This window comes from Lissotriton vulgaris, chromosome 2_2, assembly GCF_964263255.1.
Source record: "Lissotriton vulgaris chromosome 2_2, aLisVul1.2, whole genome shotgun sequence".
Lineage (NCBI taxonomy): Eukaryota > Metazoa > Chordata > Amphibia > Caudata > Salamandridae > Lissotriton > Lissotriton vulgaris.
Genome location: NC_141688.1, coordinates 94,312,417 through 94,329,700, shown reverse-complemented (window position 1 = coordinate 94,329,700; position 17,284 = coordinate 94,312,417).

Sequence of the window (17,284 nt, the reverse complement as noted above, 5' to 3'; positions counted from 1 at the left end):
TGTCATCTCAAGGGCGGGCATTTCCACCCTTGAGATTACAATATCGGGATTCGAAAGCCTTTCCGTGCCGGCCTTTCCGACACGGAAAGGCTGTGGGAGCTCAACTTTGAGGATCCCCAGCAGGACCCCCTTGGGTGCATAGCCTCCGGTTGAGGTCCCCATATTGATCCCTGCAATCCGTGAAGTGCAGGATGATGAACTGCACCTCCCTTTTCTCAATGGGAGCTTGTGTTACGGCCGGAAAAAGTGCAATGCGACCGAACACTGTAATGCGCTAGTCGAGACCACCGACCAGGTGTCAGTAGGTCGGTCCCAGGACCGAGTCGGTGTCGGCGGAAGGAATTCAGCCTGACATCGAAATGAAGCCCTTACTAAAAACACAGCGAAGCACAGTGGAAAGCTACATGCAATGGTTGACTAATCACCTTTTAGCTGCTAATTGCTATATTTGAGTGTTATACAGCTACTAATGCAGTGAAAGCTTTGCCCAAACAGTGTTAGCGTGCAAAAATGACAAAGTAATGAAATAATACTATCATAAAATGTACCACATTGTGCTACATAATTTGCCTTCTTCTTGCATAATTTAGTCAACCCTGCTGTGTAATTGGATGTTCCCTTGGCTCAAAATTCCAGTGGCCCTGCCTGTTAATGCCATCTCAAGCTGCTGCTTCATGAGTAAGAAGACACAAATCCAACAAAAATCAAGCATAGAAATCAATATATTTAGTTAAAACGTATACACAAACTTTTTATAGCAGCACTGCTTCAACAATTAATTTTATTAGAAAGGATGAAAAAGCGATGAAAAATCTCTCTTTTTCTGATGTAACATCAGAATAAATTGTGTCTACCAGTTTCAGGTATCAGATTGGGTAAAAGCAGGCTTTGGTTGGCAGTAAGGATGAAACTGCTGGTTGTGGGTCAGGGATAAGGCGGCTTTAACTTGGCGAAAGGAACAGAAGGTAACGCTCAGACACAACTACATGGGCCAAATTGGAGCCGATTATGAACATGATGTTGATACAACACTTACATTTGAGCCAGTGGTGGCAAATGGTGGGCACCATTACTCATTCTTGTGGACCAGCACACATTTTTCCTACTGAGACTTTGACCCAGGGCAGAAGAAGAGAAATTCATAAAAGGCAGAAGGAAGGGAAAATAGGTCAACATTAACAAAGAGAAAAAGCAGGGATGAAGAAACCCACAAGAGTGAGATAAAGATGCAGGAAGTCCAGGATGGTGGAAGAAAGTGTCATTAGGGGAGTCAGCATTGGTATAGGACAGCGCTAGCATTCGGTATGGCTCGCACTGGCATGGGTTCCTAAAAAGAAAGTTGTCTCCTTTCACTTTTTTTTAACAAATTAAGCACTGTGGGGCAGATTTACGTTAACTGGCGCATCCCCAGGGATGCGCCAGTTAATGTGCGCCACAGTGCGCCACAGCTCCGCCACCCATGGTGCGCTGCATTTACAATCCGGCGCACCATTGTGCAAGGCAGGGAAGATGCGTGACGCATCTTTCGGCGTACGGGTGGCGCATTGCTGGAGTCATGTCGCAAGTGCGACATGACTCCTGCAATGCACAGGGGCCACCCCTACATTGCATGGTGCATCACCCTTACGCCTGCTTCAAGCAGGCGTAAGGAATTGACGTAGAAAGTGACTCAGTGAAATCTTGTAGATTTCACTGAGTCACTTTCCAGGGGCGTTCCTGCGACGGAACGCCTACATGAAACCTGACGCAGGTTTCATGTGGCGCAGGGCCTTAAACCGTGACGCATCTCCATAGATGCGTCACGTTGTAAATGCCTCATAGGGATGCAACACGTTTACGCCGCCTTGCGTGAAGGGCCTCATAAATCTGCCCCTGGATCTCTCCCCCTTGCGCGTACTAGGGAAAGTAAGTAAGAAAAGCTTCTCTCCCTTCACTCCACCGGTCTGTCTTCTGCACTTCATTCGGGTGCTTCAGGGTCAGACTGGGACAGAAAACAAGACCCAGCCCCAACTTAAAAATGGCCCCTATTAGCGAATCGACTTTAAAAAGTGCCCCTATTTGCAAACCAGGGTAGTTTTAATCTTGTAAACACAAGATGAATCGGTGTTTGCAAGGTATGGCAGACTACATACATTTGTGTTTGCTTCAGGCACTGTTTGTGATAATATTAGAGAAATGAACAGTAAAAATAGGCCTACCAGAACATAAAACAGGCCCACAGACAAAGCACCACAAACTGTCTTGTCGGACCAGCCTTCGGGGACCGCCTGATTGCCCTGCAAGCCAGTTTGACCCCTGGGAGTTTCACATGTGCCTCTATAGAGCAGCCGGAAGGGCGCCTTTGTGACCGTGTTGTGCTTCCTGTGTTGCAAAACAACTGTTCACAAATACAATCAATCAAAAAGACTCCTATCTCATACGTGTGGAAACGGTATGGGGAAGAAGACTTTATTTAATAAATGCACTAATCCTAAACGAAATAGCTAGAATGACTCACGTCCTTCCTACCAAGGGCGTAATTTGCCTCTTTCCCTGCAGGTTATCGCTGGTTGCCTGACAGTCTCTGAATTCGTACTATGTGAGTCACAGACCGAGCACATCCGTGTCAGAACCATGTAATCATGAATTGTATTCAAAACACTGTGGATCATATGATGAACAGATCATTCCTGCTGAACCATCCCTATCCCAAGAGAGAAGAGCAGGCAATGTGCATATCTCAGAGAAGATTTAGGGACTATCTGAAGCCCAGGCGAGAACTCTCAAGCTTTTCCTGATGGTGGTTCTGGGTGGATGTTGGAAAGGATCATCTTTTGTGTGGTATTCTCCAAGGTTCTTGCCTTCTTTCACTGAACCTGTTTTGTTTGGTCATACCACTCTGCACACTTTACGCCTGCCAACCATTAGTAAAGTGCATGTGTTCTCCCTTCTAAACATGATAAAAATTGTCATACACATGTCTTACCAAAGAGATTAAAAAAAAGGTAGAGGGGTCCTGTAAAAGGGGTGTGGCCTATATAATTAAAGGGCATGGCTTAAACATGTAAACTAAGAGGTGCCACCCTACCGACACATTTGCATAGAATCGCAGTGATGTCATTTGAGATGTCATGAGTGATGTCACTGACCATGTTGAGTGATGTAATATGTGAAGTCATAAGCAGTGCTTTGCTGGACTATAAGTTATAATTAGCTCAGGTAACTATAACTGCCGGATTTCACTAGTTTAGTCTAAGTGAAATCTGAGCCTACGTATAAGTTCCCTGTAACCTTTTGTTTTTTAAGTGAATTTGCATGATTTTTTAACGAGTAGTTGTGTTTACAGAGTGGTGGAGAAAGGTGGCAGGCCTCTCAGGAATCCTGTTGTGTCGGACTTACTAGAGGTAACAGGTGGGCTTCTTGGCCTTCAAGAACGCTCCACATCCAAGAGGACTTTATCCCCCAACCAGTGTGCGCCAGGAAGCGCATTTGCAGAGTGGTGGAGAAAGGGGACAGAGCTTCCCACCAGATCTCAACAATCACGTTGTGTGGCACTTACTGGGGGTAACAGGAGGGGTTAGCCCTCAAGGTCCCTCAGCATCCAAGGGGACTTTATCATCCAACCAGCAATGTGCCAGGAGGTGCATTTGCATAGTGGTGGAGAAACTGGGTGTGGCCTCAAAAGTCCTCTCAGCAATCGTGCTGTGTGGAACTTACTGGAGGTAACAGGAGGTCGTGTTGGACCCCAAGGACTCTCAGCATCCAAGAGGACTACTTCCCCTAACTAGTAGGGTGCCAGGAAGCACATTTGCAGAATGGTGGCGAAAAGGGGCATTGCCTTCGAGATCTTTCAACAATCCCACTGTGTAGGACTTACTGGAGGTAACAGGAGGGCTTGTTGGCCCCCAAAGACCCTCTGGAGCAAAAATTCTTCCCCCAATTAGTAGTGCGCCAGGAGGCGCGTTTGCTGAGTAGTGGTGAAAGGGGGCAGGCCCCCTGACTTTCCAGTTTTTTTATTTTATTAGGGAGCAAATTTTGGTTAGGGTCCCCATCCCCTGGGAACAGGCCTTTTTTAAATGAAGGAGGGGGGCCACATGGTCTCCTCTGAAGCTGATTCCCCAGGGCCAGATGCCTTACCCTAGGGTCAAACCTTTTTTTAAATGGCTGCCCCAGTCTCTGGGCTGATTTCAGCCCTGGGGACCCCATCCCCCGGGGCCTGGCCTTTCTGAAATGGTGGAGGGGCCCTACCTGGGCCATTGACAGTCCTGGTGACCCCATCCCCCAGGGCCCGGCCATGTCTGCTGGGTGCCCTCAGGGCACCCAGATTCCACTGTGACCGCGCGGGAAGCCTGAACTCCCCCGCAGTCCTGGCGAGAGCCAGCATGGCTTTTAGTCATAGGGAGGGAGCTTCTGAACATGCAGCTCCCGCTGTCTAAAAGCAATTCTGCTCCGCTTCCAGCAAGCAAGAACAGTTTTATGCTCTCTCATGTTAGAAGCAGAGTATTTACTGTGGCTTGCCAGGAGCGGTAAAGCTCCTGCCAACTGACAGCAAACAGCTAAGACCCGGGGGTGGGCACCCTGGGACATATCCAGAGCCGGCCCTGGGGGGTGGCGGTCTCCAGGCCATTCATGGCTCCAGGAGGGGCCTACGCGACCCCCCTCCATTGCAGGACACAGGCCCTGGGAGATGGTGGTCCTCTGGACTGTGGAGGGCTCCATGGTCCCCTGACTTTAATTATAAACAATTGCCCTGGGGAGGTGGCAGTCCTCAAAATAAGTTAAGACAAACATATAGGGTGCAGGGTAGGGATACCCTGCACCCCTTAGCTTGGTAGAGGGCTCCCAGGGGCACTGTCTGGGACCAAAAAAGTATTTTCTTAAAATACAATTGCGGGGCATCAATAGATCCATCGTAAAAAAAATAAAGTGGGCTCCTGCCCATTTTAACCCCATGCCAGGGTGGACCAGGGCCTGGGGGGCACACACAACATATTCTTAAGGGGAGGAAGAGTGCACCTCACCCTCCCCAAGCCTAGTAGAACCACCGGGACGCCATCCCTTGGGCCCATATTACATATTACATGTTATGGGGAGGGGCACATGGCCTCCATCCCCGAGCCTTTCAGAGGTCCCAGGAACTCTATCCCCTGGGGCCACAATATATTTAAATATTGCGTAAGTGTCGGGTACCTCACAGAAATTGCTGGCCATGTGGCCTTGGAGAGGAGCCCACCTGAATCCTCCAAATAATACCGGGTAGGAGTGGTGGGCATCTTTTTTCATACTACAATGTCAAATCCTGCTTGAGTGAGAAATCCTGCATTACAGGTCTGCTGGGTTCACACATAAAACGTGAGTCATGCTTGAAAGAGGAGAATACAGGATGCCAAGACAATTCTTCTGGTTCCCCTGTCTGGTTGCTGAAGGACTCTGCTTTTGTCCTACCAGTCTTCAATTTCTGGGTTTATCATGGGTACAGTGGCTACCTCAAACTGGATTTTAGTGTTAGATGTGGGAAGACACACATCAGCACTTTGGTGTGAAACTGGTTATGCACCTCCCTCACCTTGATTGTTGTTTTGCATATGTTTCAATACAAACATATTTATTATTATTTTTCTATCGCCCCTCTTTGTACAGCATCTCTTGGAAGGCATACAGGTGCTAGAAATGTGTCCCTTTCCAGCCCTTGAGTGATTCATTATTAATTCCTTTTCTCTTTTTTATGTTTTCCCTTTTTTATTTAACCCTTTTCCCTTCAGGCAGCAATAAAATCCTTTGTGCTCCTTTTGTCCCAATGATGACCTGATAAATTACAGAAGGTGGAACACCGTCCACAGTTTTCCAGCTGAGCATGGATACTTATTGTAAAATGACACATACATGAACTTTTGACCTTTACTTTTACTCATGCACAATATTGGATCATAATTACTTTTTGCTGTCACTTTCTTTTACATGTATCACTTTGCGCCACCCGTGTGAAGTTCACATGCACTGTGTGTTCACTTTGTGTAATTAACACTTTGTCCTTCAATTCAAACTTGATGCCCATTGGGATATTGTTGTAAGATACACAGTTATCTACATGAACACTCACTCACTCACATCCATCCATTCAAATGTATGCACACATACACTCACCATTCACAAGCAGATACAGAAGTACAGACCCATTCACAGCACAAACACACATGCATTCATACAAACAGACAGGACGCACATACACACATACATTCATACAAACAGGCACCCATTATTAAAAACAAAAAAAAACTAACCGGGCTGCAACTGTGACTGGAGGGAAGCCTTGTGGCTCCTGGAGGAATGGGGAAGGGCCTGCCGCCTCCTGTCATTGGCTCACTTTGTCATGGGACAGCCAATGACATGAGGAGCGGCAGGATATAAGACGTCCACTTGACACCTCCTCATGAGCGCCTGTCTGCCCAGCATGCCCTGAACCATGGATCGACAACACCGACCTTGTGGCGAGAGGCCTGTGAACCGGCCTGCACTGCATTAATTCCTGTCAGCTCAAAAAAACCTTGGCCAGTGCCAACAGTAACTCCTGTAACAGATGAAGGGGGCTCCACATGAGCCTGGGATGGCTCCCTCCTACTTAGACCTAGTAGTCAACTGCTCCACAGACGTTGTGGGGGGGGCTACCCCCGCTGAATATGGCCCCATGGCTCCCCCTGTACACCATAGAGGCCCCCTTCACTGGGCCTTGTCCCTGGGGGCCTCGTGGAGGGCTTGTGTAGTGGCAATGGTGGTCTTGAACCACACATCTAAACCCGAACCATGGGCGCTCGCCTTATGCCCTTCTGACTTGACCACCTCTCTGCTTCATTGGGCACACGGACTCCGCAATAACAGCCTGCCCCTCCGGGCCTCTCCCCAGACCAGGTCCTCCTCGTAGGCCCACAGCACGGAGCCACCCACCCTAACACGCACAGCCACAAATGGACTATTTATTGCCCAGGATCTTGTGACAAGCCCAGTTGGCTACTCGTGCTTCCCATCAGCAGAGCCTGGTGTTGTGGAAAAGTGGTGAGAGTGGGGAGAAGGGTCGAGGGGACAAAATAAAAAAAACATACCTTCAGCCGGACGCGTCGCACTCATCTAGCAACCTGTAATTCCCCATGGCCCGCCCCTAAACTCAGCAGCCAAGGAACAATAAAATGATAATTAAATATGGTAATTATTATTTTATTTTTATTTTCCTACCATTTTGAGGCATCAGGCGGGGGAGGGGGCGATGCTCCTCTGCCATAGCAGAGGAGCTGCCGCTGATGCCCAGTAATATAGACTTTAGTCGGCTGTGGCCATCCCGCTATCATATGTAGACTGTTTGCAACTTTTATTTTGCCACAGGAATGTCAGCATCTTCCCTGTGATTTGCATAAACAATGTTTGGGGATGAGGTGGGGTACATTTAGCATTAAATGTAGGTTTAAGGGTTGTAGCATCATTTTAAAAAGGGCCACTCGCCCAAGGGCAACAAGAGGTAGATGCACCCATCTGGGCATGCCATGAGTGGTGGAAATCATGAGGGGCCAAAGATTAGGACTCCAGGTCAGACCCGGCTCCAGGGCAATGTGGATGGCAAGATGCTGGCAGCTGAGAGGGCACACTGGGATCCGGGACTGCCAGGCAGTCACCTTTAAAAGGAATAAGAAGTGACTATATACAATTGACATATAGCCTTGAGGCTCCCCCAAAAAGGAACAGTATCTGGAACAGTTGGGGGCCCTAGATATCCAGGAAACACATATGGAGCAGAACATCATCCACATATAGTGCTATGGGGTCTTCAAAGCCGTCGTACCAGCGTAATCCTCGGAACTTTGCGTTGCACCTAATCCATGTCGCCAGAGGTTCCATTGCCAGCGCAAACAGAAGTGGGGAGAGGGGGCAGCCCTGCCAGGTGCTGCGGCCAATGGGAATTGTGGGGGAGAGAACACCATTGATTCTCTCCTGCTCGAGGTTTGGCATAACGCATCTTGACAAAGGAGAGGAAGTGTGGCCCAAAGCCCATCCGGGTAGGAACCTGAAAGAGAATGGACCAGTCAAGGAAGTCGAAGGCTGTTTTGAAATCCAGTAACAAGAGTGCCGTGAGATCTGCGAGTGTGTGGTGGCAGATGAGCGCAGCGTGGACTCTACGTATGCAGTGGTGTGTGCTGCAATGCAGCATAAAGGCGCATTGGTCAGGGTGGAAAAGGATTGTAATCACCAACAGTAACCTGCTATCCAGTATTTTGGCATACAGTTTGAATTCGGTGGTGATCAATGAAATAGGAGGAACAGTCGTCCGGGGATTTCGCTGTCTTAAGGATAACACCAATTGTGGTTATACCCAACTTGGTAAGGAACTGGCCTCCCTTGACCACATCTTCATAGAGATTGAGAAGATCTGGACAAGTATGTTCCTAAATCTTCAGTAGGACTCTGCTGGGAAGCCATCCGGTCCCAGCAGTTTGTCCGGTTGCATAGCTGTTATTGCTATAGTGACTTCTTTCAGGGTATGGATTGATCCAGAAAAGCCCTGGATGCATTTGACAGTGAAGCCAGGGGGAAGTTGTTCATGAGAGGGTGGGTGATCTCATGTTAGCCACGAGGGCACTCTGCATACAGTCTACTATGATACTACGCAAACGCAGCCACAATCTCCACCGATTTAGTGAATGTATCTCCCTCGGCTCCTCTAATCATTGGAATCAGGTGGGTCACGGCCTCGTGAGTCACGAGCCAATGGAGTAATTTCCCATCTTTCCCAGTTTTATTACCCTGTACTTAAGTGGCTATCCAATATTTATTAGCCTCCTTGAGGCAGAGTTTGTGAGGCTTGATGCGTTGCAAGCCGCCGCTTGGAGTGTTTATCCTGTTTTCTATGATGCTCGAGGTGCAGCAAGGTGATCTCAAGGTCTGGAAGTGGATTGTTCACTCATGTAGGCCTTCGCTCTACCCCACAAGACTACCTTCCCAGCAACCCAGAGATTCCCTGAGCTGTCCACAGAGCTCTGATTTACCTCAAAGCAGGTATGCAGTTCCTGTAGGAGATATTGAGAGCACTGGGAGTTTGTTAGGTACCAGACGTTGAAACACCACATAGGTCACTGTCTACCCATCATCGATCCCATGTGTATTTTCACGGGAGCATGGTCCAAAATCCCTCTCGGGAGCATAGCTGCCTTGGTTGTTATAGCCATGTCTGTCCCTGGCATAAAATAGTGGGGTAGACGGGAGAGGCATTCATGTGCCGCTGAGGCATGTATATATATGCGCATTCGTGGGTGCCATGTTACCAAGACATCACAAAGGATGAGTATGCTGGTCCACTCCGCAAGAGGGGAGGGTCTGGGCAGGCTTAACCTTAACTGAACCTTAACTGAAAGAAAAATGTGAAAGGTAAAAAAACAAAACCCAACACCAATGTCCCCAACCCTCACACCCCAAACTTCTACCCAAGAAGTATCTGTCGCTCATTCCCAAGCTGCTTTAGGGTTATCAAAGAAAATGGATCAAGAGTTATGGATTATTTAAAGACGTGCTGGGAAATGGAGCATATAAGTAAGGCCCTTTGCTCGCTGTTTCTGTTTAACCACATCAAACGATATCTGCTTTGGGACCAGCCAGGTGTAGTCCAGAAATACCAGGATGGAGTAAGACTGGAAGGAGACGGGCCCTAGCTCCCTTGCTCCTCTGAAGATAGTATCTCTGTCTTTGTAGTTGTTAGATCTGGCCCTTTTTTCAGTTTTATCCCCAAATATTTTGCCCTTTGCCTCCTATGTTTCTGACTCTGTTTCTGTTGGCTATAGGACTGTGAGCACTTTACTACAGCTGATCAGTGCTAAAGTGCATATGCTCTCTGTATAAATTGTGATTATGATTGGTTATCCAAGATTGGTGTGAGAAGTTGGCCTGATATGTAGTGTTTCCAATTCTGGAACCACTTGGTATCAGTCCAAACAAACCCCAAAGATGTCAGGTTGTAAGTCAACCTTGTTAGACAAGCTATCCTAGTGGTAGCATGGACTAAGCAGCCTTAAAGGCTTAACTTAAGAGGTCGTGTTAAGCGAGCTGTTTTACCACATACAATCCTGTAATCAAATGAAAGGACACCACACAAGTATATATTTATAAAAATATATGTATTTATTTCTAAATTACTCCCCAGTACTCTTTATGAGGAAAGGGGCACAAGCGTTAAATCAAAAGCACAGTAAAACATATAAAGTTGCACAATTATGGATGAGGGCGGGTAGAAGGCAGGCAAGCTTGATCTCGTCGATCTCTGTCGCTCGAGTTCCGGCGGGAACTGCAACAAAGCAAGGGTCGAGGGCTGGATGGTGCCTGTTTGCACAGGGTGGTCACTCCTTGACCACAAGGGAGATTCTTCAGTCTTCTCACGTCGTGTAGAAAGTCGAAGGGTCCAGATTTCGTTTCTTATGTTTCTTCAGGATGATCTAAGTTCCGTTGGGAATGCTCCCCCTCTTATTCGAATCTAGGGGGTTGGACATCCTGCTAGGTCCCCTCCTATGGGTGGGACCCAGGAAGGGGGTGGTTACACCCCTCTCCTTTGATCCTGGCCGCGCTGGGACAGGGGCTGGGAGGCCCCAGAACCGGTTTGGCCGGATCCTGCAAGGGGCAGCCTTGTGCTCCCCAGGCAGTGTCTGGTTTCTTTCAAACCTCCCTGCTACAATCCACTATCTCCTGTCTGGGGTGGTGTCACACCTCCCTGTGACAGGAAATCCTTTGTCCAGGCCTCCTCTGCTGAGTTTCGGTCAGCAGCAGGAGGTCAGACATGTGTCTGTGGCAGAAGCATCCATTTTGTGGATCTGAGGCTCTTTTAAAAATCAACCGCGTTTTAGCAAAAGTAACATGTCGTCCCCTCTAGAGGGGTGGAATGCTACCCCCGTCGCCAGGACTGGCGAGGGGGTAGTATTCCAAATCGTATGACACCTTACACGACATGTTTTGATAAAGCCAAACCAAAGTTGACATATAACCGCGAGGATTATAATGCACTTAATAGTATATGGTTTGGCATTATCCCGGAACAGCTAAGGGAATTGGTCCCGACAGCTGCAGACAGGCTCAGCTCATGCTAGAGCACCATCTCACATTAAACCACGCACTCTGCCTTCAGGATTGTTAAGGCCTGCCATAGGAGTGGCTCACAGGTTTATATGTGTCCAGATAGGTTTAGATATAGGCATACTATATCTAAGCAAGGGGTGATTACACCACCTTGCCCCAGCTGAGTGATCAGCCAGTTGTGTCAATTTTAGATAGCCAGCCAGGGGTGGCAAAAGATATGCTGCAGCCCCTGGTAGGCCTTGGATGCACCTATGCCCTGGGCACCTATAGTGCTCTGTACAGGGGCTGATAAGGTGACCCAAGCCAATCTAGTTATGCACCTAGGGTACATGGAATCCATTTTACAGAGAGAGCAGATAGCCTGGGGCCCTGATTAGCAGGGAACCAGGCCAACTAAGTCGAAAACCAGCTAAACACAAGGCAAAAAATCTGGGGTAACCATAGTCAGGTAGCCACCTTCCTACATAACCCCCCCCCAAACGAAAGGAGATAAGGCTATCCTTGGCCAGGTAAGCCTTTATTGCCTGAGTGGCCATATAAGGAAGTACCTGCACTAGCATGGGTACCCCCTGTCTCATGGTCCACTAAGCAGTCCCTCACCCTAGGGGTATTAGAGGGTCTCCACCATAGGGAATCACTACCTTGGGTGTGTTTATGCAAAGTTAAAGGCTGGTTTGGATATGGAGTATTGAAGTGAGGCTCCACTATTTTTGGGCTCAACTTCCTCCAATTATCTTCCACCATGTGTGCCTTTCTTTCTTCAACTGAGTTGCACTGAGCTCTCAGGGTCAACCTCTGGCTACCTAAAGCTGGAGGCTGGGTCCCTCTGTTTGGCTTGCTGGAGGGACAGTTCAGGTTTGGGCCCTTTGGGTCCCAGGTTTGGCTGTGCCCAACAGAATCCATCTGTGGGAGGTCCCTAACTGTTTTTAAGGGGGCTCCCTCAGGAGTTTTTAAAATTTTCACCTTACTAGGCCTACTAGTTTTGGTGCCCCTAATCTGTTGATGGGGGTGCTTTATTTGACAGGGGGCCCTCTGGGTCTCACTGTCCTTCTTGTCCTCTGCAGCCCTGGGCTGACTGAGGCAAGGTAGAGAGGGGCAGGTTACCTGCTCCAGACTGGATCCCACCTGAGAAGGGTCCACTGCCATCAGAGGCTCTGTCAGGCCAGGCCTAACAACCTCTGGGGCAGTTCCTTCATCAGGGGTAAGATCAGTTCCCTGAGGAGGCTGATCCTGTCCTACTGTCTGGTGAGGGGGAGATTTCTCTTCCTCCTCCATGCTCTCAGTTTGGGTGGAGTGATCCATCATTTCAGGCTTCACAACACACATATCTGTTTGAGTTTGGGCTGTGGCCATCACAGCCCCACCAACCTTTTCAGGAGGAGACTCAGTTTGGGTTTCTGCTGTTATCATAACAGCTTTGCTATTCTGTTTTGGAAGAGCTTCTGTTAAAGATGGGGCAGAGAGTTGCTCAGCCCTACCAACCTTTTCAGGAAGGACATCTTGGATTGGGGCTGTAGCTATTACAGCCCCACTAACCTTTCCATTGGAGTTTACCATTCTAGAATGGATTTCCTGTTCAACCTCAGCCCAGGCTGAGATTTCTAAATCATTACCCAGTAGACAGTCTACAGGCAAGTTTGGTGACACTGCCACTCTCTTTGGACCAATGACACCTCCCCAGCTGAGACTTACTACTGCCATGGGATGATTTGTTTGGATGCCATCAATGTTTGTTACCTGGTATGTGGCACCAGGTAAAAGTTGCTTAGAGGGGACTATACAGTCAGCCACCATGGTGATGCTAGCCCCTGTGTCTCTAAAAGCTTCAACTTTCAAACCATTGATGATGGGTTCTTGTTTATATTTGCTCAAGGTATTTGGGCAAACAGAGAAGTTGGCAAACCCCATGCCAGTCTGATAAACAAGATCATTTGGGGATGGGGACCTGGATAGGCCAGGGTCCCCTTGGGCTCCAAAAGTAAACCCACCCAGATTCCTGGGTGTGCTCCCACTTCCTGGGGGATTACTGCTGCCAGTAACAGGAGGTGTTGGAGCTGGCTTTGGAGGTATGTTCTCTTTATTGCCATTCTTGGGACAACAGTTGTCTGTTTTGTAATGCCCAACCTGTTTACAGGCATGACAATAAGGCCTTTTCTCTGTTGAAGAAGTGTCGCGGGGCCCACCCATTTCCTTGGAATTTTGGGGCCCTGGGGAAGTCTTTTCTTTACTTTTATCCCCACCCTTATCTTGAGGCTTGGTAGACTCCTTCTTCTGGTTATTGTCCTGATTCTTAGGCCTAATCCTGGTTCTGACCCATTTATCTGCCCTCTTTCCCAATTCTTGGGGAGAGGTCAAATCTGAGTCCACCAGGTGCTGGTGTAAGAGCTGGTTCTGACAATTACTTAGGATCTGCTCCCTCATAATCAAATTATACAATCCTGTGAAGTCATGTACTTTGCTGCCATTTAGCCAACCCTCCAGAGCCTTAGTTGCACAATCAACAAAATCAGTCCAGTCCTGAGTCTGTGTCTTCTGGGTATCTCTGAACTTTAACCTGTACTGTTCAGTGGTTAAGCCAAACCCATCTATTAGAACACTCTTCAGAACTTTGTAATTGCTGGCATCCTCATGTCTGACAGTGAGGAGCCTATCCCTCCCTTTCTCTGAAAAGGAGTACCATAAGATTGCTGCCCACTGTTCTTCAGGAACCTGCTGTACCATGCAGGCTCTCTCCAGAGCAGTCATCCATTTGTGGATGTCATCCCCTTCCTGATAGGGGGGCACAATCTTTGTCAGGTTTCTACTATCATAGGACCTGGGTTTCTCTTTAGGAACTTTGCTGCCACCAGTGGCATCTAAGCCACTTAATTTCTGTTCCCTAGCCAAGGTAAGTTTAGCTTGAGCCAAGGTAAGTTTAGCTTGAGCCAGAGCTACCTCCTCCCTCTCTATCTGGAGTTGGACAGCCCTCATTCTGGCCCTATGCTCTTTCCTCTGGGAGGGAGTCATCCCTCTCTGAGATTCTCTTGAGGCACTAGAAAGGTGAGAGTCCCTTGATTGAGATCTCACCCTCCTGTTACCTGGGAGAATTTGGTTATGTGATCTGGAGTGGTGCTGGCCCTCTCCATTCTCATGTAGGTCCAGGTTGGCCTGGTTAAGCCTGGCAACCTGTACCTGGTTTCCCCTCTGATCCTGATCTTCAGGCTCTTCTACATCAGAGCCTTCCTCTTCCTCTTCCTCCTCCTCTTCTTCTTCTGGAAGATTCTCATTCTCAGGGGAGTTTATCCCTTCACCTGATTCTAAGGGAGCCTGACTCACCTTATCTAAGTCATCCTTTTCTAGGATAGCTATTAGGGAAGGAATGGTAGGGCCTCTGCCCCTTTTTAGCCCCCTGGCTGTGCACAAGGCACTCAGGTCTTTGTGGCTAAGGTTGTCATATCTGGATGTTGTCCCTATAGGATCAACTTCTACAGGAGCAGAGCCTGAGGCTCTACCTGTATCAGACATGACTGCTAGTGAGGTGTAAGTGATGCACTTACCTACACTGAGTGTTTTCCTACTGTACCTTGCTAGTGAGTTGTAGTCAGGGTGTGCTAATCCCTTTAATCTACAACTACTAAGTTCAGTAGAACTTAATATGCTAAGCTTTTGATTTATATGTACCTAGAGGTACTTGATGTGATCTTTCAATTTGATGTAAAGATTGCAATGGTAAAACAAACAGCAAGCTCAAATCCGCACCGCTGCACACCAATGTGAGAAGTTGGCCTGATATGTAGTGTTTCCAATTCTGGAACCACTTGGTATCAGTCCAAACAAACCCCAAAGATGTCAGGTTGTAAGTCAACCTTGTTAGACAAGCTATCCTAGTGGTAGCATGGACTAAGCAGCCTTAAAGGCTTAACTTAAGAGGTCGTGTTAAGCGAGCTGTTTTACCACATACAATCCTGTAATCAAATGAAAGGACACCACACAAGTATATATTTATAAAAATATATGTATTTATTTCTAAATTACTCCCCAGTACTCTTTATGAGGAAAGGGGCACAAGCGTTAAATCAAAAGCACAGTAAAACATATAAAGTTGCACAATTATGGATGAGGGCGGGTAGAAGGCAGGCAAGCTTGATCTCGTCGATCTCTGTCGCTCGAGTTCCGGCGGGAACTGCAACAAAGCAAGGGTCGAGGGCTGGATGGTGCCTGTTTGCACAGGGTGGTCACTCCTTGACCACAAGGGAGATTCTTCAGTCTTCTCACGTCGTGTAGAAAGTCGAAGGGTCCAGATTTCGTTTCTTATGTTTCTTCAGGATGATCTAAGTTCCGTTGGGACTGCTCCCCCTCTTATTCGAATCTAGGGGGTTGGACATCCTGCTAGGTCCCCTCCTATGGGTGGGACCCAGGAAGGGGGTGGTTACACCCCTCTCCTTTGATCCTGGCCGCGCTGGGACAGGGGCTGGGAGGCCCCAGAACCGGTTTGGCCGGATCCTGCAAGGGGCAGCCTTGTGCTCCCCAGGCAGTGTCTGGTTTCTTTCAAACCTCCCTGCTACAATCCACTATCTCCTGTCTGGGGTGGTGTCACACCTCCCTGTGACAGGAAATCCTTTGTCCAGGCCTCCTCTGCTGAGTTTCGGTCAGCAGCAGGAGGTCAGACATGTGTCTGTGGCAGAAGCATCCATTTTGTGGATCTGAGGCTCTTTTAAAAATCAACCGCGTTTTAGCAAAAGTAACATGTCGTCCCCTCTAGAGGGGTGGAATGCTACCCCCGTCGCCAGGACTGGCGAGGGGGTAGTATTCCAAATCGTATGACACCTTACACGACATGTTTTGATAAAGCCAAACCAAAGTTGACATATAACCGCGAGGATTATAATGCACTTAATAGTATATGGTTTGGCATTATCCCGGAACAGCTAAGGGAATTGGTCCCGACAGCTGCAGACAGGCTCAGCTCATGCTAGAGCACCATCTCACATTAAACCACGCACTCTGCCTTCAGGATTGTTAAGGCCTGCCATAGGAGTGGCTCACAGGTTTATATGTGTCCAGATAGGTTTAGATATAGGCATACTATATCTAAGCAAGGGGTGATTACACCACCTTGCCCCAGCTGAGTGATCAGCCAGTTGTGTCAATTTTAGATAGCCAGCCAGGGGTGGCAAAAGATATGCTGCAGCCCCTGGTAGGCCTTGGATGCACCTATGCCCTGGGCACCTATAGTGCTCTGTACAGGGGCTGATAAGGTGACCCAAGCCAATCTAGTTATGCACCTAGGGTACATGGAATCCATTTTACAGAGAGAGCAGATAGCCTGGGGCCCTGATTAGCAGGGAACCAGGCCAACTAAGTCGAAAACCAGCTAAACACAAGGCAAAAAATCTGGGGTAACCATAGTCAGGTAGCCACCTTCCCACAATTGGCATATTTGATTTACTGGTAAGTCCCTAGGAAAGTGCACTGAGTGTGCCAGGCCCTGTAAATCAAATGCTATCAGTGGGCTTGCAGCACTGGTTGTGCCACCCACAATAGTAACCCTGTAAATGTGTCTCAGATCTACCACTGTAGTGTCTACGCATTCAGTTTTAAACTGCCATGTCAACCTGGCACGGGAACCCACTTGCCAGGCCTCTAAACTTGCCTTTTTTACATGTTAGTCACCCCTCAAGTAGGTCCAAGCTCCCCTATGGGATGGGTGCAGTGTATGTGAAAGATAGAACATGTACTGGTGTGTTTTACATGTCCTGATTGTGAAATACAGTGCATTTCCTTTTACACTATTGAAAGGCTGTCTGTCACATAAGGCTATCATTGGAGATGCACTGTAACATTTTACATGTGCACCTTTCAATTGGGACAAGACAGAGAAATTGAGTTTATGCTCCCTGAGTTCAGAATTAAATAACACACTTTTAAGTAAAGGTGGTTTTTAAATTGTGTGTTTGAAAATGGCACTATTAGAAAGTGAAAAAGAAAAACCCGGAAATGTATCCAGGAATACCAAAGTGCACTACAATCAAGTCACTGTAAAGTGTACACACTCTTATCAGAAAGTAGTAATAAATAATATCATTTTGCTCTTCAATAAATAACAGTACTCCAACCAATTTCCAATGAGTCATAAGCTGAGATCCAAATCTTCAGACCATGAGGTTGGTATAAATCCGCTTTATTCTTGATAGTCGCAGTTGAAATAAAGTTCAAAATCATGAAA